This window comes from Solanum lycopersicum, chromosome 5 (genome assembly GCF_036512215.1).
Source record: "Solanum lycopersicum chromosome 5, SLM_r2.1".
Classification (NCBI taxonomy): domain Eukaryota; kingdom Viridiplantae; phylum Streptophyta; class Magnoliopsida; order Solanales; family Solanaceae; genus Solanum; species Solanum lycopersicum.
In genome coordinates, this window is record NC_090804.1 from 6,619,885 (window position 1) to 6,637,984 (window position 18,100).

Below are 18,100 nucleotides of genomic sequence, written 5' to 3' on the forward strand. Positions count from 1 at the left end.
CATGCAATGATGCATTTCTCGAGCATAATGCGATCTCGGGCATAATGTAGTCATGCAACCTAGATCTCAAGCATAGTGCAATTTAACTTCATAATTGAATGAGGAGGGTATGTAGTAGCTTGAACATCCCCCATAATGGAAGGGTCGAGTGTCATTTGTCGGGCTCAAAGGTGGTATGTTGATTGTTGAAACTGCCTTTGTATATGTACCTGTATTTTCTACATTCAAAGAAAAATAGTTAGTTTAAAGGGGAGGTTGATCTGTATCCATGATTTGGCACAGGGCTTCTTTGGTGTTTGATAGAATGCTCCTCGGAGTATTGTCAAAAATTTTGAGATTTTCTCAAAATTTCTGCCCCAGTGTAGAACTTCTGTTATTCTGATCTGTTGTAGTTGTAGCTCGACTGTTGGATTTTTTGAGATTCTCTTTAAAATTTCTACTCAGTCTTGATTTTTAGCAATTTTGAGAATTGCTGAGATCCTCTCAAAATTCTGCCCCAGTTATCAATAGAGCAATGAGAGAACTTGTGATTGAGAGTGAATGTGTTGATGAGTTGATGAAATAATGAAGGGAGGGGGTTTTATTATATAGCAAAGAGGGGGAAACAAATAAGGAAAAGAAATAAATTAAGGAATCAATCTATATACTATTTTCCTTATTTTAAAGGAGGTTCAAATCAGCCAAATTTAAAAATATATCACTTCCAAATATAAGCAGAAATAAATTAGGAAGAGAAATATTTTTTTCCCTTAAATAATGAGAGACAAATCATATTTTTTATTTCTTAATTTTTTTAAAAAAAAGAATATTTCATTACTAAAAAAATAGATGAGCAAGAATAAAGTAAGGAAGATAATATTCTTTTACCTTAAATAAATAAGAGCCAAAACAAAATTATTTTAAATTATTTTTATCAAATATAAAAACAAGAAATTTGTCAAGTTAAGATAAGCAACTTCAACTTACCATAATACATCATGTAAAATGGACTAGGAAAGAATATTTTAGACATTGAATTAATTCAATCATATAAACTAGACATAAATATTAAAGGGTAGAAGGAATTGTATTTAGACTTGCTCATATATTAAATAATTTGACACAATCAACTAAATCACTATATATATATATATATATATATATATATATATATATATATATATATATATATATATAAAATCTGTCTATATTTTATAATATGAAAATGATTAATATGTCAAAATTACCATAGGATAAAAAATAAATTAATCAAATTAAACTAAAATCATACAAAATCACCAATGGCTCCAATCATTTGTATGAGCATGGATATTGCAAAGATTCATAGATTTAAGCATGATCAATAATTTATTTAACCCATTAATTAAAATAGATGCAAATAGATTGAATTTTTATCAAGATTTATTAACCAATTTTAAGAATTCAGGAGAGGAGGGAGTAAACATATTGCGAACAGATTATGAAAGCCAAATATTGAGTAAAAAAAAACTGAAATTTCAAATCAGTTAGAAAAACCTCAAAAGATACTAAGAACCAAAGCATATAACACAAGGACATATTTATATGGATCAGAAAAATAAAAATTCACAGATTATTAACAATATAATTTGTACAAGATAATGATTTCGTATAATTATTAACATGTGACAAGCAAAACGTTGAGAAACCAGTCACACCAAAAATTAAAAAAGAGATTTTAATCAAAAGAGAACGGACTTGGACGGATTTGTAAAAAAAAATTCGTCTTTAACCGTTTTTAAATTCATTGAGTTCTCGTTGTCTCGCTGTCCGGAGTTGCTGGTGGGAGTTGTTGCCGGTGTTGTCGGCTGCTGCTGCGTGGAGTTGCTGAAGCCGCTGGTCGCCTCGCCTGGCTGCTGCTACGTGGAGTTGCTGGAGCCGCTGGTCGTTCTTCTTGCCTGGCTGTTGTTGTCTCTCGCGGGCTGCCTGGCGATCCTTCTCTTTGCAACTGCTGGCCGAGATGAAAATGTTGTCTATAGGCCATGAAAATGACGCCTTTAGACTATGACACCTTTGGATCATGATAGACAGAAATTAAACCTTTAGGCCATGATATGATATCCGCAGGCCATGAGGATGATGCCTTTAGACTATGATGCCTTAGGAACATGATATGCATAAAATAAGTCCTTAGGCCATGACATGAAGTCCGCAGGCCATGAAAGATGACGCCCTTAGAGAATGACGCCTTTGGAATATAAGTTATGAGTAAAGAGAGCGTATATGTTTTGACATCTGTTGATACTTATGACTTGATTTGATTCGGGCACATGTAAACTTCGAGCACGATGTAATCTTAGGCTTATGCAAACTTTAGGCACAATGCAGTCTCTAGCACAAAGTGATGATGCATTTCTTCGGGCACATGCAGTATCGAGCATATGCAATGATGCATTTCTTCACATGCAGTATGGAGCACATATAATAATGGATTTTTTTCGGGCATATGCAATGATGCATTTCTTCGGGCACATGCAATGATGCAATTCTTCGAGCATAAGTCAATCTTGGGCACATGCGATGATCTATTTTTTCGGGCACGTGCAATGATGCATTTCTTCGAGTACATGCAATGATCCATTTCTTCAGGCACAATGCAATGATGAATTTCTTCGGGTACATGCATTATCGGGCACATGCAATGATGCATTTCTCGAGCATAATGCGATATCGGGTATAATGTAGTCATGCAAACCTAGATCTCAGGCATAGTGCAACTTCATAATTGAATGTGGAGGGTATATAGTAGCTTGGACATCTGCCTTGTTGCAAGGGTCGAGTGTCATTTGTCGGGCTCAAAGTGGTATGTTGATTGTTGAAACTGCCTTTGTATATGTACCTGTATTTTCTACATTAAAAAAAAATAGTTAGTTTAAAGGGGAGGTTGATGTGTATCCATGATTTGGCACAACGCTTCTTTGATATCTGATAGAATGCTCTTCAGAGTATCGTCAAAAATTTTGAGGTTTTCTCAAAATTTCTGCCCAGTGTAGAACTTCTGTTATTCTGATCTGTTGTAGTTGTAGCTCGACGGTTGGATTTTTCGATATTCTCTTAAAAATTTCTACTTAGTCTTGATTTTCAGCAATTTTGAGATCCTCTCAGAATTCTGCCCCAGTTGTTGAGAAAAAATGTTTTTGATGGAATTTTTGAGAATTTTTAAGTTACTCAAAAATTCTGCCCCAGTATGGAGATGTGCAAGAAGAAATATTTATGGAATTTTTTGAGATCCTCTCAAAAATTCTACCCCAGTTATCAATAGAAGGGGAAAATGAAAGTTTTTGTTATGGTAAGACCGAACCCCATAGGAGCGCCTACGTATCCCCTCTTAAACGGTAATCAGATCTGACTTAGTTCCAAAAGATATAGCATAAGAGGTCTTTGGTACAGAGACATTTGATATGGAGGGATCGGAAATGGCATGGGAGGCGCATGATGCCAGGGAACTTGGTGCAAAGCTGTTTCGTATTGAGGAGCTTGCATAGTGGGATGATGAGGATTTAAAGTAAGGTGTTGAGGTTTAGGAGCATATGCATGATGATGTGGCGGATATGGGTGATTTGGAAAGTAGATATTCTTTGGAGGTATTTGAATGGAGCTCGGTCGACTTTGAGAGGTCGAGTAATCTGGAGGAGGATTATTTTTTAGAGTGACTTGACTTTCGAAAGGTGACATATCCATGTTCGTCTCCAAAGTTAGATTGACGGAGAGTAACAACTTTGCCCACTCGCGCATGTCCAACAACTCTTCTTCTAACTTCTTTATTTTATGCTCAAGGTCTGATACCAACTTGTCTGAAAGACACTTTCTTTTAATAGTTTTGCACATAACCTTAGCATTAGTCGCTTTCAATTTTCCTTTGCGATTCTCAGTCGGGAGAGAAGGAAATAAATCCTTTGATCGCGTGTGATAAACCATGGTTTACAGATCAACTATTGGGAAAGGGTAAAATAAAATAAAAGAAAAACAAAATAAAGCCCAAGTAAGAACATTGCATAAATTGGGATATCAAACACGTTATTTAAGATAAACACCCTAAATGCAAAAGAGCCTCGTTGAGCCAGAGGTAGGCTTAAGCGACACATAAGTGATGCACAATAATTAATTCAAGCCTTATTTGCCAATTTGGAGTTTAGATTAGAAGAAACAAAACTTTCATTTATTATAAAATTCAAACAATACATCATAAAATAAACTGAAATAAACTAAGGGAAAAGGGATAAGTTGGGGAAAATCATCCTAAATTCTGGAATCTTGGAGGTATCGACTCCAAGAGCTTGGCGCCAATTAACCTATTGTGATGGGAGGGACTTCTTGTGTCACGTTCAACACACTCCGTACCCATATGTTTTACCTTTCATTGGTAAGCCCATGGTATCCTTCTACACTTCATATTGGGACTTCATATTCTATAAAGATCCATATGCGATACTCATGCGTGCATAAAGCCTGTCATGCACCAATAGGAATGGTCAACACACGCTCCCATCGTCGAAGTATGTTGTGGACTTGTGGTTTATCTAGTCCAAACTCATACTTAAATGGTTCTATGTCATATCGGGTGGTATGACTTGAGTTTTCCCAAATTGGCGAAGTACTCGAAGAGGCACATATGGTTGGACACCCTTTAAGCCAAATATCGATCATCCCCTCTTACTATGACATTAGGCGTGGACAACCAATGAAGCTTCCATTGAATTCGGCGGCTCTCAAGCTCAGTCAGAAATATTTGCCAGTCCACAAATCCTACAGGTGCGGCGAAACGTGCCAACCTTCTTGGATGATTATCAATCTTGTTGCCTTGACCAAGATAGGTATCTACCACGCCAGTTCGCTTGTGGAAATGATCGATAGACCATAGTTGAAGTAGAAGGTTGCATCCCTCGAAGAACATCCTACCATCAACACATGTTGTCAGACTCCTCATTATCTCCGCCAGGATCGTGGGCACTATGGTTTTCCTAGGATCGCCTCCTCTTTGAGCTAGGTCTCGATCCACGTACCTTAGGCATGTATCGATTCTTCCTCTTGATTTAGGAAAAACCAAGGATCCCAATAGGGTGATGGAAAAGACATCCAGACGATACTTTTCCCATTATTCAACGGAGCATTCAAATTTATAGTCATAAATGTAGTAGCCATCATCTCGGTCAAATTGTGAGTATAAGAAGTCTAAACTAGTCCACCCAAGGTCTAAAGAAGTCCAAGTTGGATTAGACTTCATCCCCATACTTTTTAGAAATTCCTTTGATGATGGCTTATAAGGTACCATCATTTGACACTCGTGGTATGGAAGATCGATGAAACCGCTAATTTCTTCAATTGTTGGTGTCAAATTGCAATCTGTAAACTGGAACACCATTCTCACAGGATCCCAATACTCTAGTAGTGCCCTTGTCAGGTAAGGGTTTGGTATGACAAAAATAAGAAATGTGAGGCCACCCAACAATTGATGAATCTCCCTTTCCTTATATCTTCTTATATCCATCCACTAGGTCTTAAGTCTCTGACTCACTTCTTTCACCATTTGAGGGTTTGGAGGTTCATACCCATCCATGACTCTGCAAATAAAACAATAAACAACTTCTAAACTCTATTTTGGCATAATTGGCTTGATTTAATTATATTATGATCACGTTGACACATAAGTATGCAATTTTTCTAAAGAGTGTTGGTGCCCTTTAGACGAGAGGGTGGTTACTAATTATGTGGATTGAAACCAAGGGTCAAACCACCTAGGGTTTATGCAGCATGTATGACCTAACCAGGACTTCTAAAAGTTGGATTGACACGAACTCGTAAGGGATTCTATGCGAGAGGCTCGTGGCTTCGCGATAGTAAAACTATCCGTTACATCCACGCATATGCCGACTCTCTATAATGGGTATTTGAATAGAATTGGAGTAGTTGTGAGAGGTGCAAAGGCAAAACATCACAAGAAAAAATAAAAAAAAAAGGAAGAGGGTCCCAATTGGGGGAAGTATGAGCGAAATGCCAGTTATCAAAGCAATAAACATTTAGCATTTAAATTGGAAAGCGGTAACATATAGACAGTTTATAAACAATAAATAGATAAATAAGCATGAATAAATAAAGGAATTTAAACATATCAAGATATTGAAAATCACGCAAATAAGGAAAGAGAGTATGAGATTAAACATGTAATTAAGCAAATAAGAAAAAAGGGAAGAGATGAAACATGGTAATAAACATATAAGGAAAAGGGAAAGGGATGGAACATGGAGAGAAGACAGTAAATAAGGCAACAAAATAAACTAAACATGGTAAACACCTAACAAATAATGAAATGACCAAAATAAAGTAAACCCCACATAAGTAAGCACGAAACACGTAATGGTAAGAACCTAATATCCCCAGCGGATTCGTCATTCTGTCGCGCCCCATTTTTTTCCAAAAACGGGTTATGTACATGACCTAACAACTATTTTGGGATTTTGAGTTTAAGGAGTCTTCACCTAACGAATTAAGGCGTGTTAGGGCACCTATCTATCCTAACTAAATCTAGCTAAGGTCAATGAGCCAGAGATTGGGGTAAGGGTTCAAATTACCTCGAGGGGGAGGTGTTAGGCATCCCTCGAGGTCCACAAATCTGGGTCCCGGCCGTATCTCATGCAATCTATGTGGGGGTTACAATTAGCAATCAAGGTCACTTCATTTATTAATTTATTTAAGCTTGCTAAGTGATAACAAAAATAAAAACAATTAATACTCTTTTATTATTTTTCATTAATTTGAGCATGCAAGGCTAGGTGATAGCAATAAATGAAAATCAAATTTTATTTTTTATTTAAGCATATGATACTATGTTATAAACAAAATTGGCAAATATTAAGCAATTAATATGTGCGAAAGTAAAGTTTTGAAAATTAAGCAAGTTTTGAATAGGAATTTTTTATTTAAAAAAATGTTTGTTTCTTTATAGGGATGATGCCACGATATTGTTGATCGCGCTCCTCCACCATGGAAACAATTTTGATTTGAGGTCGGTCTAAAAAATAGTTTATGTTTTTGAAAATTATTTAAAAGATTTAGCTTACATGTAGGCACATAAATATTTACACATAAATACACATAATTCCTTTTGAAATTTATGAGTAGGTGGTACTTCCAAGGACGCGTCGGTTTAATTTAAAAATTGAAACTAGACCTCATAGTTCCTTTGACTTTCTGTAACGACCTGTTTAGTCGTTTTGAACAGTAGAGTTTCTTCTGGTAATAACTGTCTAAGTCGACGGATCCCATGACGGACCGTCGAGGGGGTCTCATTCCAAAACACTTAGAATTTGAAAATTTGGGTACTGAGATAGACTCTCTGAACGTCACGACAGAATGGCAGGACGGACCGTCGTTGGTACGACGGACCGTCACAAACCTTTCCACAGGATTGAGTTTCTGAACTCTGTGATGACTCTGCAGGACGGACCGTCGTAGGCCCGACGGACCGTCACAGGCTGCGTAACCCTGACTGGGTCGGATTTCTGTTAAATATTTTAAGGGGCGTTTTGGACTATTCCTGCTTATAATTATAAAGTAAGTGGTTTAATATTAATAATTCAATTACTTGGGGGTTAAAGGAGACAACCTTGGAATAAATAATGGGTTACTTTTACCATCTTTTATACTTAATTATATGATAATTAGGGTAAAAGAGAAGGGGTTTGAATAAGAAAAATAGAAAGAACAGAGAGAAAGAGAGAAACAATCGAGAGAGGGAGCACACAAAGAGGAAAGCAAAGACTTTGAGGAATAGCTTGCTTGATCACGAATTCTTCGGTGGAGGTAGGTTATGGTTTATGCTATTTCATAGTAAACTCTTAATAGCGAATGATATGTATTGGGTAGTATTGTAAAGTCTCCTATATGCTTAATTGTGTGCATGCATGATGTGATTATATAATTGTGATGAATTAGCATGATGAGACCGTTGCATCTCAAACCTTAAAAACCTCTTTGTTAATGATGATGCCTTGGTATAAAATAAGGCTTGATGAACTAAAAGAATGAGGTTAGTGGATCGGGTGTCACGTTCTGACACCAGGATAGTAGTAGTGGATTGGGTGTCACGTTCCGACACCAGGATAGTAGTAGTGGATCGGATGTCACGTTCCGACACCAGGATAGTAGTATTGGATCGGGTGTCACGTTCCGACACCAGGATAGTAGAGGATCGGGTGTCACGTTCCGACACCAGGATAGTAAAAGAATGAATCTTTTAATATGTTAATATACTCAATCTAAAGAACTTGTTTCCCAAATGAGTATGGTGTGGAGGCTAGAGTCCTCATAGATGTGCTTGGTGTTATGGCAAAAAGGGTTATGGTAAATGTTGTTGTCACCTGTTAAGAATATTAGTTGATTTTATGTTATTATCTGAAATATATTGTTTTCTATTTTGAGTTGGCCGATGATACCTACTCAGTACTTGTGTTTTGTACTGACCCCTACTTGTATGTTTCTTTTCTTGTTATTTGTGGAGTGCAGCAAACGTACCATCGACTTCGACTCAACCGCAACTCTAGCCAGACTTCAGCATAATCAAATTTCAGGGTGAGCTATTGTTCCTAGCTCGGACTGGATTCTTTCCTTCGCGTCTTGATGTCTTAAAGTTTGGACATGGACCATCTCTTTTACTTATTTTAGTTTCTTAGATTTAGTAATTTGAGGATAGATGTTCTTGTGATGATGACTTCCAGGTTTTGGGGATAGTAATTGATAAATTTTAGAAGTTATTTAATTGATTTTGTTAATGAGTTTTAAGTCTTCCGCATTATTTTCTGTTTATTATGGTTGGAATGTTGGGATTAGATTTGTTGGTTCACTCACATAGGAGAGTAAATGTGGGTTCCACTCGCGGCTCGTTTTGGGTCGTGACAAACTTGGTATCAGAGCATTAGGTTCTTTGGTCTCATCACACAACAACGAGTCTAGTAGAGTCTTGAGGAACGGTAGGGGGACGCCTTTACTTTTCTTTGAGAGGCTATAGGACTTTAGAAAAAATTTCATTCCTTCTTTCTTTCGTGTTATTACTTGGATCCAACTGGTATCTAGGTGATACAAATTGGTATCTGACCATCTTCACTCTATTTTGCAAATGGTTAGAACTAGAGCAACAACTACACCAACACCAGCACCGGCAAGACAAGATGCGTTTGAGCCATCCACTGGGGCTGTAGCTCGAAGAGGAGCAGTGGCAAGAGGCCGTGGTAGAGGTCACGGGAGGATGTCCTCTAGAGGAAGAGGACAAACACCTGGACCATCTAGTACTAGGGCGGTGACTCCTCCACCGACTGAGGAAGTAGTAAGAGAGGGTGAGGAAGGGGAGAATGAGCAAGTGCAGAATGAGGAATTACCACCCCAACCTACCCCAGAGATGATTAATCAGGTTCTTGCTTATCTTAGAAGGTTATATGATCAGGGCCAGACACCTCCACTGTTTTCTGCACCAGCACCTCAAGTTCCGGGAGTACAGCATGCAGCTACTATGGCTCCCCGCATGGATGCCTCATTGGAAATAGGCACGTTTCCTCAATTGACTACAGGGCCTATAATGACAAGTGATCAGCACGAACTTTTCAGTAAGTTCTTGAAATTGAAACCTCTAGTCTTCAAGGGTGCTGAATCTGAGGATGCCTATGATTTTCTGGTTGATTGTCATGAGTTACTGCATAAAATGGGCATAGTGGAACGATTTGGCGTGGAGTTTGTAACCTATCAGTTTCAGGGAAAAGCCAAAATGTGGTGGCGGTCATATGTTGAGTGTCAACCAGCACATGCACCACCTATGACTTGGGCGTCATTCTCTAGCTTATTTATGGAGAAATATATACCCTGGACTTTGAGGGATAGGAGGAGAGATGAGTTCCTGAGCCTAGAGCAAGGCAGGATGATGGTCACTGCCTATGAGGCTAAGTTTCGTGCATTATCCAGGTATGCCACCCAGCTTTGCTTCAGTCCAGGAGAGCGGATTCGCCATTTTGTGAAAGGGTTGAGGTCAGATTTGCGGATTTCAGCCTTACAGGTAGCTGCTACAGCAAAATCCTTTCAGGAAGTAGTAGACTTTATAATAGAGGTGGAGGGAGTGAAGCCAGATGACTTCACCATGTCATCAGCAACTAAGAAGTTTCGCAAGGGAGGCGAGTTTAGTGGTTCTTACTCCAGAGGGCAGAGTTTAGGAGGTTATCAAGACCGACCTATTCAGTCTTCACTACAGGCTGTAGCTGGGGGTCCACCGCAGACCGGTCAATATTTCTCTGAGTTTGGAGGTTATCCCCAGACTCCATCACTCTCACAGAGACCTATGCTTGAACCCAGAGAGTGTTATGGATGTGGGGAAATTGGACATATTAAGAGATATTATCCAAAACAGAGTTACAGACCCCCAATAGTCAGAGGTAGAGGTGGTCATGGAAGAGGCCGCCATTCTGGAGGACGTGGTGGTCAAGGTAATGGTGGTCACCAAACCAACCGGGGTGGCGGGCAAGCCGGAACGACTGCAGCACAACATGGTAGGGGCAACGGGCAGACAGGTGATAGGGCCCATTGTTACGCTTTCCCTGGGCGGTCGGAAGCGGAGATATCAGATGCTGTTATCACAGGTAATCTTTTGGTTTGTGATTGCATGGCTTCTGTATTATTTGATCCTGGCTCCACATTTTCATATGTATCTTCCGCATTTTCTACTAGCCTTAATTTAAATTGTGAATTGCTTGACGTGCCTATTCGTGTTTCTACTCCGGTGGGTGAGTTTGTGATAGTTGAAAAGGTATATAGGTCTTGTATGGTGACTTTCGTGGGGAGCAATACTCATGTAGACTTGGTTATCTTAGAAATGGTTGATTTCGATGTAATTCTGGGTATGACTTGGCTTTCCCTAAATTTTGCAATCTTAGATTGTAATGCTAAAACTGTAACGCTGGGCAAGCCTGGGACAGATCCGTTAGTGTGGGAGGGTGACTACACTTCCACTCCAGTTCGTATCATCTCCTTTCTTCGTGCTAAGAGAATGGTTAGTAAAGGGTGCTTAGCTTTCTTGGCACACCTCAGGGATGATACTACCCAAGTACCTTCAATTAAGTCGATTTCGGTAGTCCGTGAGTTTCTGGATGTGTTTCCTGCAGACCTTCCTGGTATGCCACCAGATAGAGATATTGACTTTTGCATTGATCTGGAGCCGGGTACTCGCCCCATTTCCATACCCTCTTATAGGATGGCTCCCGCTGAGTTAAGAGAGTTAAAGGCCCAACTTCAAGAGTTTTTAAGGAAAGGCTTTATTAGACCAAGTGCATCCCCTTGGGGTGCTCCGGTTTTATTTGTGAAGAAGAAGGATGGGAGTTTTCGGATGTGCATAGACTACAGGCAACTGAATAAAGTAACTATTAAGAACAAGTATCCTCTTCCTCGCATAGATGATTTGTTCAACCAATTACAAGGTGCTTGTACCTTCTCAAAAATCGACTTGAGATCTGGTTATCATCAATTGAAAATACGGGCAGCAGATGTGCCAAAGACTGCTTTTCGAACCAGGTATGGGCATTATGAATTCTTAGTAATGTCTTTTGGACTTACGAATGCCCCCGCTGCTTTCATGAGCTTGATGGATGGAATTTTTAAGCCATATCTGGATCTCTTTGTCATTGTGTTTATTGATGGTATACTGGTATACTCAAAGAGCAGGAAAGAACACGAGGAGCACTTGAGAATGGTATTGGAAATGTTGAGGGAGAAAAAGCTTTATGCCAAATTCTCTAAGTGTGAGTTTTGGCTAGATTCAGTGTCCTTCTTAGGTCATGTGGTTTCTAAGGATGGAGTGATGGTTGATCCTTCCAAGATTGAAACAGTGAAGAATTGGGTAAGACCTACTAATGTTACAGAGGTAAGGAGCTTCGTTGGTTTAGCTAGCTACTACCGACGATTTGTCAAGGGATTCTCTTCCGTTGCTTCCCGACTGAAAAATTTGACTAAGCAGAGTGTTCCATTTGTATGGTCAGACGAATGTGAAGAAAGTTTTCAGCAACTCAAGACCTTGTTGACTACTGCACCAATCCTTACCCTGCCAGTAGAAGGTAAGGATTTCATTGTTTATTGCGATGCCTCCTATTCTGGTTTGGGTGCAGTGCTAATGCAAGAGAAAAATGTAATTGCTTATGCTTCGAGGCAATTAAAGGTGCATGAACGTAATTATTCGATCCACGATTTGGAGTTGGCTGCGGTAGTGTTTGCATTAAAGCAATGGAGACACTATCTATATGGGGTTAAGTGTGAAGTCTATACGGATCATCGTAGTTTACAATATGTCTTTACTCAGAAAGATTTGAATTTGAGACAGAGGAGATGGATGGAACTACTGAAGGACTACGATATCACTATCCTGTATCATCCAGGAAAAGATAATGTTGTGGCAGATGCTTTAAGTAGAAAGGCAGGAAGCATGGGGAGTCTAGCTCACTTGCAAGTTTCTAGACGCCCATTGGCTAGAGAGGTTCAGACTCTGGCTAATGACTTTATGCGGTTAGAAGTAAATGAGAAGGGAGGATTGTTGGCCTGTGTGGAGACAAGATCTTCCTTTCTTGACAAGATTAAGGGAAAGCAGTTTACTGATGAGAAACTGATCTGGATCCGAGATAAGGTGTTGCGAGGAGAGGCTAAAGAAGCAAAAATCGATGAGGAAGGTATTTTGAGAATTAAGGAAAGGGTATGTGTACCCCGTGTCGATGATTTGATTCACACTATTCTTACATAGGCTCATAGTTCAAGGTATTCTATACATCCTGGCGCAACCAAGATGTATCGTGATCTAAAGCAACATTTTTGGTGGAGTAGGATGAAGCGGGACATTGTTGATTTTGTTGCTCAATGCCCGAATTGTAAGCAGGTAAAGTATGAACACCAGAGGCTTGGAGGGACACTTCAGAGAATGTCCATTCCTGAATGGAAGTGGGAGAGAATTGCAATGGACTTCGTGATTGGTCTTCCAAAGACAATGGGTAAGTATGACTCCATTTGGGTAATTGTTGACAGATTAACTAAGTCTGCTCATTTCATTCCGGTTAAAGTGACTTACAATGCAGAGAAGTTATCCAGACTCTACATCTCAGAAATTGTTCGATTGCATGGAGTTCCACTTTCCATCATATCAGATAGAGGTACGCAGTTTACTTTTAAGTTTTGGAGAACATTGCATGCTGAATTAGGTACTAGGTTGGACCTTAGTACTGCATTTCACCCTCAGACCGATGGTCAGTCTGAGCGAACAATTCAGGTGTTAGAAGATATGCTTCGTGCATGTGTGATAGAATTTGGTGGTCATTGGGATAACTTCTTACCCTTAGCAGAGTTCTCATACAATAATAGCTATCACTCAAGTATTGATATGGCCCCATTCGAAGCATTGTATGGGAGGAGATGTAGGTCTCCCATTGGTTGGTTTGATGCATTTGAGGTTAGACCTTGGGGTACAGATCTTTTGAGGGATTCATTAGAGAAAGTGAAATCCATTCAAGAAAAACTTTTAGCAGCTCAGAGTAGGCAGAAGGAATATGCAGATCGAAAGGTGAGAGACTTAGAGTTCATGAAGGGTGAACAGGTTTTGCTGAAGGTTTCACCCATGAAGGGTGTGATGCAGTTTGGTAAAAGAGGTAAGTTAAGCCCAAGGTATATTGGACCATTTGAAGTACTTAAACGAGTAGGAGAGGTAGCTTATGAATTAGTCTTACCTCCAGGACTGTCAGGGGTGCACCCAGTATTTCATGTGTCTATGCTGAAAAGGTACCATGGGGATGGAAATTACATTATTCGTTGGGATTCAGTTCTTCTTGATGAGAATTTGTCTTATGAGGAGGAGCCTGTTGCCATTCTGGATAGAGAAATCCGTAAGTTGAGATCAAGGGAGATTGCATCCATCAAAGTTCAATGGAAGAATCGACCAGTTCAATAGTCCACTTGGGAGAAGGAGGCTGATATGCAAGAAAAATACCCGCACCTGTTTACAGATTCAGGTACTCCTCTTCGCCCTTGTTTTCTTCTTGTGATCGTTCGAGGACGAACGATGGGTAAATTGGTATCTATTGTAATGACCTGTTTAGTCGTTTTGAGCAGTAGAGTTTATTCTGGTAATAACTGTCTAAGTCGACGGATCCCACGACGGACCGTCGAGAGGGTCTCGTTCCAAAACACTTAGAATCTGAAAACTTGGGTACTGAGATCGACTCTCTGAACATCACGACGGAATGGCAGGACGGACCGTCGTTGGCACGACGGACAGTCACAAACCTTTCCACAGGATTGAGTTTCTGAACTCTGTGACGACTCTGTAGGACGGACCGTCGTAGGCCCGACGGACCGTCACAGGCTGCGTAACCCTGACTGGGTCAGATTTCTGTTAAATGTTTTAAGGGGCGTTTTGGACTATTCCTGCTTATAATTCTAAAGTTAGTGGTTTAATGTTAATAATTCAATTACTTGGGGGTTAAAGGAGACAACCTTGGAATAAATAGTGGGTTACTTTTACCATATTTTATACTTAATTATATGATAATTAGGGTAAAAGAGAAGGGGTTTGAATAAGAAAAATAGAAAGAACAGAGAGAAAGAGAGAAACGATCGAGAGAGGGAGAAAACGAAGAGGAAAGCAAAGACTTTGAGGAATAGCTTGCTTGATCACGAATTCTTCGGTGGAGGTAGGTTATGGTTTATGCTATTTCATAGTAAACTCTTAATAGCGAATGATATGTATTGGGTAGTATTGTAAAGTCTCCTATATGCTTAATTGTGTGCATGCATGATGTGATTATATAATTGTGATGAATTAGCACGATGAGACCGTTGCATCTCAAACCTTAAAAACCTCTTTGTTAATGATGATGCCTTGTTATAAAATAAGGCTTGATGAACTAAAAGAATGAGGTTAGTGGATCGGGTGTCACGTTCCGACACTTGGATAGTAGTAGTGGATCGGGTGTCACGTTCCGACACCAGGATAGTAGTAGTGGATCGGGTGTCACGTTCCGACACCAGGATAGTAGTATTGGATCGGGTGTCACGTTTCGACACCAGGATAGTAGAGGATCGGGTGTCACGTTCCGACACCAGGATAGTAAAAGAATGAATCTTGTAATATGTTAATATACTCAATCTAAAGAACCTGTTTCCCAAATGAGTATGGTGTGGAGGCTTGAGTCCTCATAGATGTGTATGGTGTTATGGCAAAAAGGGTTATGGTAAATGTTGTTGTCACCTGTTAAAAATATTAGTTGATTTTATGTTATTATCTGAAATATATTGTTTTCTATTTTGAGTTGGCCGATGATACCTACTCAGTACTTGTGTTTTGTACTGACCCCTACTTGTATGTTTCTTTTCTTGTTATTTGTGGAGTGCAGCAAACGTACCATCGACTTCGACTCAACCGCAACTCTAGCCAGACTTCAGCATAATCAGATTTCAGGGTGAGCTATTGTTCCTAGCTCGGACTGGATTCTTTCCTTCGCGTCTTCATGTCTTGAAGTTCGGACATGGACCATCTCTTTTACTTATTTTAGTTTCTTAGATACTCTTAGATTTAGTAATTTGAGGATAGATGTTCTTGTGATGATGACTTCCAGGTTTTGGGGATAGTAATTGATAAATTTTAGAAGTTATTTAATTGATTTTGTTAATGAGTTTTAAGTCTTCCGCATTATTTTCGGTTCATTATGGTTGGAATGTTGGGATTAGATTGGTTGGTTCGCTCACATAGGAGAGTAAATGTGGGTGCCACTCGCGGCTCGTTTTGGGTCATGACACTTTCCCACTAACGATAGGTTAGGAGATAGTGCTTATAATTTATTTCAAAAATAAACAATGTCATAATCAATCCAAAATTTTAAAGGAAGATTGAATAATGACTTTTAAGAAAATTATATTGCAAATCTTTGTAAGTAAGAAAAAAAAAACTAGTAGAACATTAAGGTGGTAAATTTATTAAATACAAAGGTTTTGATATAAAATATTCAAAAGCCAAGTAGTTTGTTAAATGCATGAAATGATTTTAATTTATTATCACTATTATTTTAAGAAAACAACATATTGCATCACAAGTGCGAAATCTTCAAGAGGACAAATAAGATTACTAATTAATAATATTAACTAATTTTAGGGGGAGGGCACAAATATGCACAACAAATTTTATTCTTTATTATGGATATGCTAAAAGTTTATTTACAAGCCTATAAACATGATTTCTAGGTGTTAAAAAACGGAGTAACACATATATGCATGATTTGTAAATCTAAATGATATGAACATTTTAATCCTTAGGCATAATTTCTACGTGATAAGACAAATGAAAAGTTATAACATTTTTTAAACATCTAATCAGCCTACTAAATTATTATGATTTTGATTTTAACATTAAAAAAAAAGTTAATGAAATCTAGTTATTTTGTGAAACAAAAGCATCAAGCACGTTGAAGATTGGTTATTACGACACCTACAAACAATAATTCTAGGTGGTTAAAGATAAACCTATAGGCATGATTTCTAACTTTTTAAAAATTACAATGAACAATTAGCATGTAAATCCCCTTCCCCTAGGCGATCCCCCAAATAAATTTATATATGAGAGCTTTAGAGTTATACAAATGTTACAACATTCAAATAAATAAAATAAGAAAAGAAATATAGATTCAAATAAACAAATAAATCTTTCTTCATGGCTAATCTTCAACTTGAACTTCAAGTTTGAAACCTGTCAAAGCAATCAAATAACTACACAAGTAATCACATTTATTAGTCAAGATGAGACACATATGCAATTATTTAATGACGAATTCTACATATAGAAAAGAACAGACAATAGCTTACACAAATGTGTGAATATAAAGATAGTGCAAATGTTAAGAATACTAACCAATTAAGCAAAACAAATTGATTCAACTTTTACTCTTCAAATACATTAAGATTCCGGTAAACATTCAAGTGTTCTTCTTCGCACTTTGAGTGTGCACAAATAGACACTTAAATTTGTATAAAGTTGAACATATAGACACATAAATTCTACGTGTCATAATAGACGTAGAACACCACGCACGACACAAATTTTCATGTAGGATGTCACGTAGGACGTTTGTGTCTATTTGTTTAATTTTATACAAGTTTAAGTGCACACCCAAAGTTGGAGGGCATAAATATAGGCATATCACATATATTGGACCCTAAACTTGACTTCAAATTTTAACTTTGACATCTAACATTCATAATGCACAAACAGACACTTTAACTATCCAACTTTTAAATAAATAAACATACGAGTACTACATGGCACAATACACGTACGACACCACGTAGGACAAAAAATGACATGTAGGACATGTGTGTCTATTTGTTCAACTTTATACAAGTCTAAGTGTCTACTTGTGCACACCCAAAGTTGAAGGGCATAAATGTGATTCGAAGTCAAGTTGAAGGGCACATTTATGTATTATGACATAAATATAATAGGGTAAATGAAAAATCACATACTTTTAAGAAAAAATTACCATTTGTCCCTTATAAGTTTATAATTATAAAAATTCCTGAAACTGATACAATATATAAGTGCTGACACAGTAATCTTATTCGCGAGATACATTAATCGTTAAGTAAGATATATTACATTTTATACACGATATGCTAATATGATGTGCGAGATACATTAATTTGGTGCGCGAGATGCATTAATTTGATGCGCTGATACATTAATCTGATGTGTGGAAATAAGAAATTTTGAGAATTTGTAGAACTAATAGGGGATAATGGTAATAAGAAAATTTAAAGATGAGATTTTTGTCATTTATCTAATATAAAATGAGGTCAAGTTAAAAACATATATATGTATTATGCCTTTTGTATATACGTATTGTAATCGAAGAAACTGAATTATTGTGACTTCTTTTTTCCCATTTTTGTTTTATCAGAACACTAATTGAAAATAGTGGCATTCCGTGGTTTAAAAACCGGATTGCTCTTTGTAATCTTTTTAGTAGATGAAGCGAATACTTGAAAATCTAAGAGGAGTTAATAGTTATGAATTTGCAGAATATTTGAG